The following is a 6,455-nucleotide window of genomic DNA, read 5'->3' as shown; positions in this document are numbered from 1 at the left end:
CAGACTGAGATTGATTGGAAGAATCCTAAGGAAATGCAATCCGAAAACAAAGGAAGCAGGGTACAGTACACTTGTTTGCCCACTGCTTGAATACTGCTCACCGGTGTGGGATCCGTACCTGCTTCGTTACAGGATCATTTAGTAATTGCGAAAGCGTTACGGAGATGATAGATAAACTCTGCAGGAGAGACGCTCAGTAGCTCGGTACGGGCTTTTGTTGAAGTTTCGAGAGCATACCTTCACGGAGGAGTCAAGCAGTATGTTGCTCCCTCCTACGTATATCTCGCGAAGAGACCACGAGGCTAAAATCAGAGAGATTAGAGCCCACACAGAGGCATACCGACAATCCAGGAACAATACGAGGCTGGAACAGACAGGAGAACCTATAGAGGTGCTCAAAGTACCCTCCGCCACACACCGTCAGGTGGCTTGCGGAGTATGAATGTAGATGTAGATGTAAGTTGCCAGTTACTAGTTAACAAAATATTATTGCCATTTTTATAGCTGCAGTTTTCCATGCAGAAACCCGAAAATCTCGTCGTAACATCCTGAAATTTGCTGAAAAAACGTTGTCATCACTTACTAATTCTCGTACTTCTCTTGTTAGCACAGGGTGATCGTTTCCACAGTGCAGAAACTCTATGGATTGATCAATGAGAGGGAGGGGAACACAAAAAAAAGAAGAAAACGCATTGACACGGTTTGCGCGGCTCTCCCACACCGCCGGAGGTTCGAGTCCTCCCTCGGGCATGGGTGTGTGTGTTTCTCCTGAGCGTAAGTTAGTTTAAGCAGTGTGGAAGCTTAGGGGCTGATGACCACAGCAGTTTGGTCCCTTAGGAACTTAGCACGAAACACAAAAGGTCTAATGAACTTATGCCCGAAATTTCACGATTTTCATGCTAGGGACCATTTATTCAATGATACATCGTCACTGAGACTGCGGTCTAATATGCGCTGCAACGTGCAACCACAGTAACACTTGTTGTTGTTGTTGTTGTTCCCAGTCCTGAGACTGGTTTGATGCAGCTCTCCATGCTACTCTATCCCGTGCAAGCTTCTTCCTCTCCCAGTACCTACTGCAAACAACTTCCTTCTGAATCTGCTTAGTGTATTCATCTCTTGGTCTCCATCTACGATTTTTACCCTCCACGCTGCCCTCCAATACTAAATTGGTGATCCCTTGATGCCTCAGAACATGTCCTACCAACCGATCCCTTCTTCTAGTCAAGTTGTGGCACAAACTTCTCTTCTCCCCAATCTTATTCAATACTTCCTCATTAGTTATGTGATCTACCCATCTAATCTTCAGCATTATTCTGTAGCACCACATTTCGAAAGCTTCTATCGTCTTCTTGTCCAAACTATTTATCGTCCATGTTTCACTTCCATACATGGCTACACTCCATACAAATACTTTCAGAAACGACTTCCTGACACTTAAATCAATACTCTATGTTAAGAAATTTCTCTTCTTCAGAACCGCTTTCCTTGCCATTGCCAGTCTACATTTTATATCCTCTCTACTTCGACCATCATCAGTTATTTTGCTCCCCAAATAGCAAAACTCCCTTACTACTTCAAGTGTCTCATTTCCTAACCTAATTCCCTCAGCATCACCCGACCTAATTCGACGACATTCCATTATCCTCGTTTTGCTTTTGTTGATGTTCATCTTATATCCTCCTTTCAAGACACTGTCCATCCCGTTCAACTGCTCTTCCATGTCCTTTGCTGTCTCTGACAGAATTACAATGTCATCGGCGAACCTCAAAGTTTTTATTTCTTCTCCATGAATTTTAATACCTGCTCCGAATTTTTCTTTTGTTTCCATCACAGCTTGCTCAACACAGATTGAATAACATCGGGGAGAGGCTACAACCCTGTCTCACTGCCTTACCAACGACTGCTTCCCTTTCATGCCCCTCGACTCTTGTAACTGCCATCTGGTTTCTGTACAAATTGTAAATAGCGTTCCTCTCCCTGTATTTTACCCCTGCCACCTTCAGAATTTGAAAGAGAGTATTCCAGTTACAGTATGTGTTGGAAATGGTTTCCATGTGACTCAACACATTCTTGTACGCGGCGTAGCGTGTTCTGTTTCACACGTTCACATGGGCCAGGCTGCATCCGAAGAGTTTCAAAGGCAGCATGAATAGTCTGCTCCAGTGTCTCCATATCTGGAACGGGCTCTGCAAAAACGATACTTTTGGGATGGTACCATAACCAGAAATTGTACGGGTTGAGATCCAGCTATCGAGCAGGCCATGCAATTGGACCCCCTCGTCTTGTCCATCTACCAGGGAAGACACGGCTGAGATGCGTCCGGACGTTAACAGTGGCTCAAATGGCTCTGAGCACTATGGGACTTAACATCTGTGGTCATCAGTCCCCTAGAACTTAGAACTACTGAAACCTACCTAACCTAAGGACATCACACACATCCATGCCCGAGGCAGAATACGAACCTGCGACTGTAGCGGTCACGCGGTTCCAGACTGAAGCGCCTAGAACCGCTCGGCCACAACGGAGGAGGAGGAGGAGATTAGTGTTTAACGTCCCGTCGACAACGAGGTCATTAGAGACGGAGCGCAAGCTCGAGTGAGGGAAGGATGGGGAAGGAAATCGGCCGTGCCCTTTCAAAGGAACCATCCCTGAAGCGATTTAGGGAAATCACGGAAAACCTAAATCAGGATGGCCGGAGATTGGAGGCCACACCGGCCGGCCCGTTAACAGTGAAGTGGGCTGGAGCACCCTAACAGATTTTGGTCGTATGTAACATCAGTATGTAACATCACACTGGCACCGAAACCTAAGATAACAGAGAGAAGGCCGAAATACTGAATTCGGTTTTCCGAAGTTGTTTCACCGCGGAAGATCTTAACACTGTCAATCCTTTCAATAGTCGTGCGAAACTCGGAATGGCAGATGTTGAGATGACAGATCGCGCAACTGAAAAGCAGCTGCAATCGCTCAGCAGTGGAAAGGATTCAGGACCAGATGAGATACCTATAAGATTCTATAAAAATGTAAAATGTAGACTGGCAATGGCAAGGAAAGCGGTTCTGAAGAAGAGAAATTTGTTAATATTGAGTATAGATTTGTGTCAGGAAGTCGTTTCTGAAAGTACACTCCTGGAAATTGAAATAAGAACACCGTGAATTCATTGTCCCAGGAAGGGGAAACTTTATTGACACATTCCTGGGGTCAGATACATCACATGATCACACTGACAGAACCACAGGCACATAGACACAGGCAACAGAGCATGCACAATGTCGCCACTAGTACAGTGTATATCCACCTTTCGCAGCAATGCAGGCTGCTATTCTCCCATGGAGACGATCGTAGAGATGCTGGATGTAGTCCTGTGGAACGGCTTGCCATGCCATTTCCAACTGGCGCCTCAGTTGGAGCAGCGTTCGTGCTGGACGTGCAGACCGCGTGAGACGACGCTTCATCCAGTCCGAAACATGCTCAATGGGGGACAGATCCGGAAATCTTGCTGGCCAGGGTAGTTGACTTACACCTTCTAGAGCACGTTGGGTGGCACGGGATACATGCGAACGTGCATTGTCCTGTTAGAACAGCAAGTTCCCTTGCCGGTCTAGGAATGGTAGAACGATGGGTTCGATGACGGTTTGGATATACCGTGCACTATTCAGTGTCCCCTCGACGATCACCAGAGGTGTACGGCCAGTGCAGGAGATCGCTCCCCACACCATGATGCCGGGTGTTGGCCCTGTGTGCCTCGGTCGTATGCAGTCCTGATTGTGGCGCTCACCTGCACGGCGCCAAACACGCATACGACCATCATTGGCATCAAGGCAGAAGCGACTCTCATCGCTGAAGACGACACGTCTCCATTCGTCCCTCCATTCACGCCTGTCGCGACACCGCTGGAGGCGGGCTGCACGATGTTGGGGCGTGAGCGGAAGACGGCCTAACGGCGTGCGGGACCGTAGCCCAGCTTCATGGAGACGGTTGCGAATGGTCCTCGCCGATACCCCAGGAGCAACAGTGTCCCTAATTTGCTGGGAAGTGGCGGTGCGGTCCCCTACGGCACTGCGTAGGATCCTACGGTCTTGGCGTGCATCCGTGCGTCGCTGCGGTCCGGTCCCAGGTCGACGGGCACGTGCACCTTCCGCCGACCACTGGCGACAACATCGATGTACTGTGGAGACCTCACGCCCCACGTGTTGAGCAATTGGGCGGTACGTCCACCCGGCCTCCCGCATGCCCACTATACGCCCTCGCTCAAAGTCCGTCAACTGCACATACAGTTCACGTCCACGCTGTCGCGGCGTGCTACCAGTGTTAAAGTCTGCGATGGAGCTCCGTATGCCACGGTAAACTGGCTGACACTGACGGCGGCGGTGCACAAGTGCTGCGCAGCTAGCGCCATTCGATGGCCAACACCGCGGTTCCTGGTGTGTCCGCTGTGCCATGCGTGTGATCATTGCTTGTACAGCCCTCTCGCAGTGTCCGGAGCAAGTATGGTGGGTCTGACACACCGGTGTCAATGTGTTCTTTTTTCCATTTCCAGGAGTGTATTTGTATGGAGTGTAGCTATGTATGGAAGTGAAACATGGACGATAAATAGTTTGGATAAGAAGAGAATAGCAGCTTTCGAAATGTGGTGCTACAGAAGAATGCTGAAGATTGGGTGGGTAGATCACATAACTAATGATGAGGTATTGAATAGAATTGGGGAGAAGAAGAGTTTGTGGCACAACTTGACTAGAAGAAGGGACCTGTTGGTAGGACATGTCCTGAGGCATCAAGGGATCACCGATTTAGTACTGGAGAGCAGCGTGGAGGGTAAAAATCGTAGAGGGAGACCAAGAGATGAATGCACTAAGCAGATTCACAAGGATGTAGTTTGCAGTAGGTACTGGGAGATGAAGAAGTTTGCACAGGATAGACTAGCATGGAGAGCTGCATCAAACTACTCTCAGGACTGAATACCACAACAACAAGAAACATAATGCGAAAGAACTTGCTCCCTTGCTAGCAGTAATTTATCGTAGATAGATTGAGCAACGAAAGGTACCTAACGACTGAAAAAAGGCGCAGGTCATTCCCGTTTTTGAGAAAGGCCGTAAGACAGAACCACACAATTAAAGACCTACATCGTTCACGTCAGCCGGCCGCGGTGGTCTTGCGGTTCTAGGCGCGTAGTCCGGAACCGTGAGACTGCTACGGTCGCAGGTTCGAATCCTGCCTCGGGCATGGATGTGTGTGATGTCCGTAAGTTAGTTAGGTTTAAGTAGTTGTAAGTTCTAGGGGACTGATGACCACAGCTGTTAAGTCCCATAGTGCTCAGAGCCATTTTTTTTTTTTTCGTTCACGTCAATCTGTTTTAGAATTGTGGAACATGTTTCATGCTCAAGAATCATGACGTTTTTGGAAAATGAACAGCTCCTTTATAAAAATCCATATGGATTCCACAAACAGAAATCCTGCGACACTCAGGTCGCTCCGTTCCTCCGTGAGATCCACGGCGCAGTAGACAACGGCGCTCAGGCTGATGCCTTGTTCCTCGACTTCAGTAAGGCATTCGACACCGTCCAGCATTGCCGGGTAATGAAAAAAAATACTACCCTACGAAGTATCGGAGCCGACCTGTGATTGGATTCAAGACTTTCTTGCAGATAGAACTAAACTCGTCGCTCTTCTTGGAACTAAATCGACGGAGGTACAGGTAATATCCGGAGTACCACAGGGAAGTATGATAGGACCGTTGCTGTTCAAGTAGAAAGCGTCGGATGCTCTTTAAGGGTGTTCGCTGATGATGCAGTCGTTTATACCAAAGTAGCAACGCCAGAAGATTTGCCGAACGACCTGCAAAGATTTGATGATGGTGCAGACTCTGGCAGTTGACAATGAACGTAAATAAATGTAACATATTGCGCATGCATAGGAAAGAAATCTACTACTGTACAGCTACACTATTGATGACAAACAGCTGGAGACAGTTTCTGCCGTAAAATATCTGGGCGTAACTATCCAGAGGGACCTTAAGTGGAATGACCGCATAAAACAAATAGTGGGGAAAGCAGACACCACCCTCAGATTCATCGGAAGAATCTTAAGGAAATGTAACTCATCCACGAAAGAAGTGACTTAGAAGTCGTTTGTTCGCTCGTTTCTTGAGTATTGTTCATCTGTCTGGGATCCCTATCGCGTAGGACTGATAGAGGAGATAGAGGAGATCCAACGAAGAGCGGCGCGTTTCGTCACGGGATCGTTTAGCTGGCGAGAGAGCGTTACGGAGATGCTAAACAGTCTCCACTGGCAGACGTTACAAGAGAGGCGCTGTAAGTAGGCTGTTTAGGTTTTTATGTTGGTAACGACACGTAGCGCTCTGTATGAAAATCACTGATTGTGCTGTGTGCAGGCTGTGGCTGGTTTGCATTGTTGGAATATTTGCTATTGTAGTGTTGGGCAGTTGGATG

This window comes from Schistocerca gregaria, chromosome 11, assembly GCF_023897955.1.
Source record: "Schistocerca gregaria isolate iqSchGreg1 chromosome 11, iqSchGreg1.2, whole genome shotgun sequence".
NCBI classification, from domain to species: Eukaryota; Metazoa; Arthropoda; class Insecta; order Orthoptera; family Acrididae; genus Schistocerca; species Schistocerca gregaria.
Note: the sequence above shows the minus strand (reverse complement) of the source record.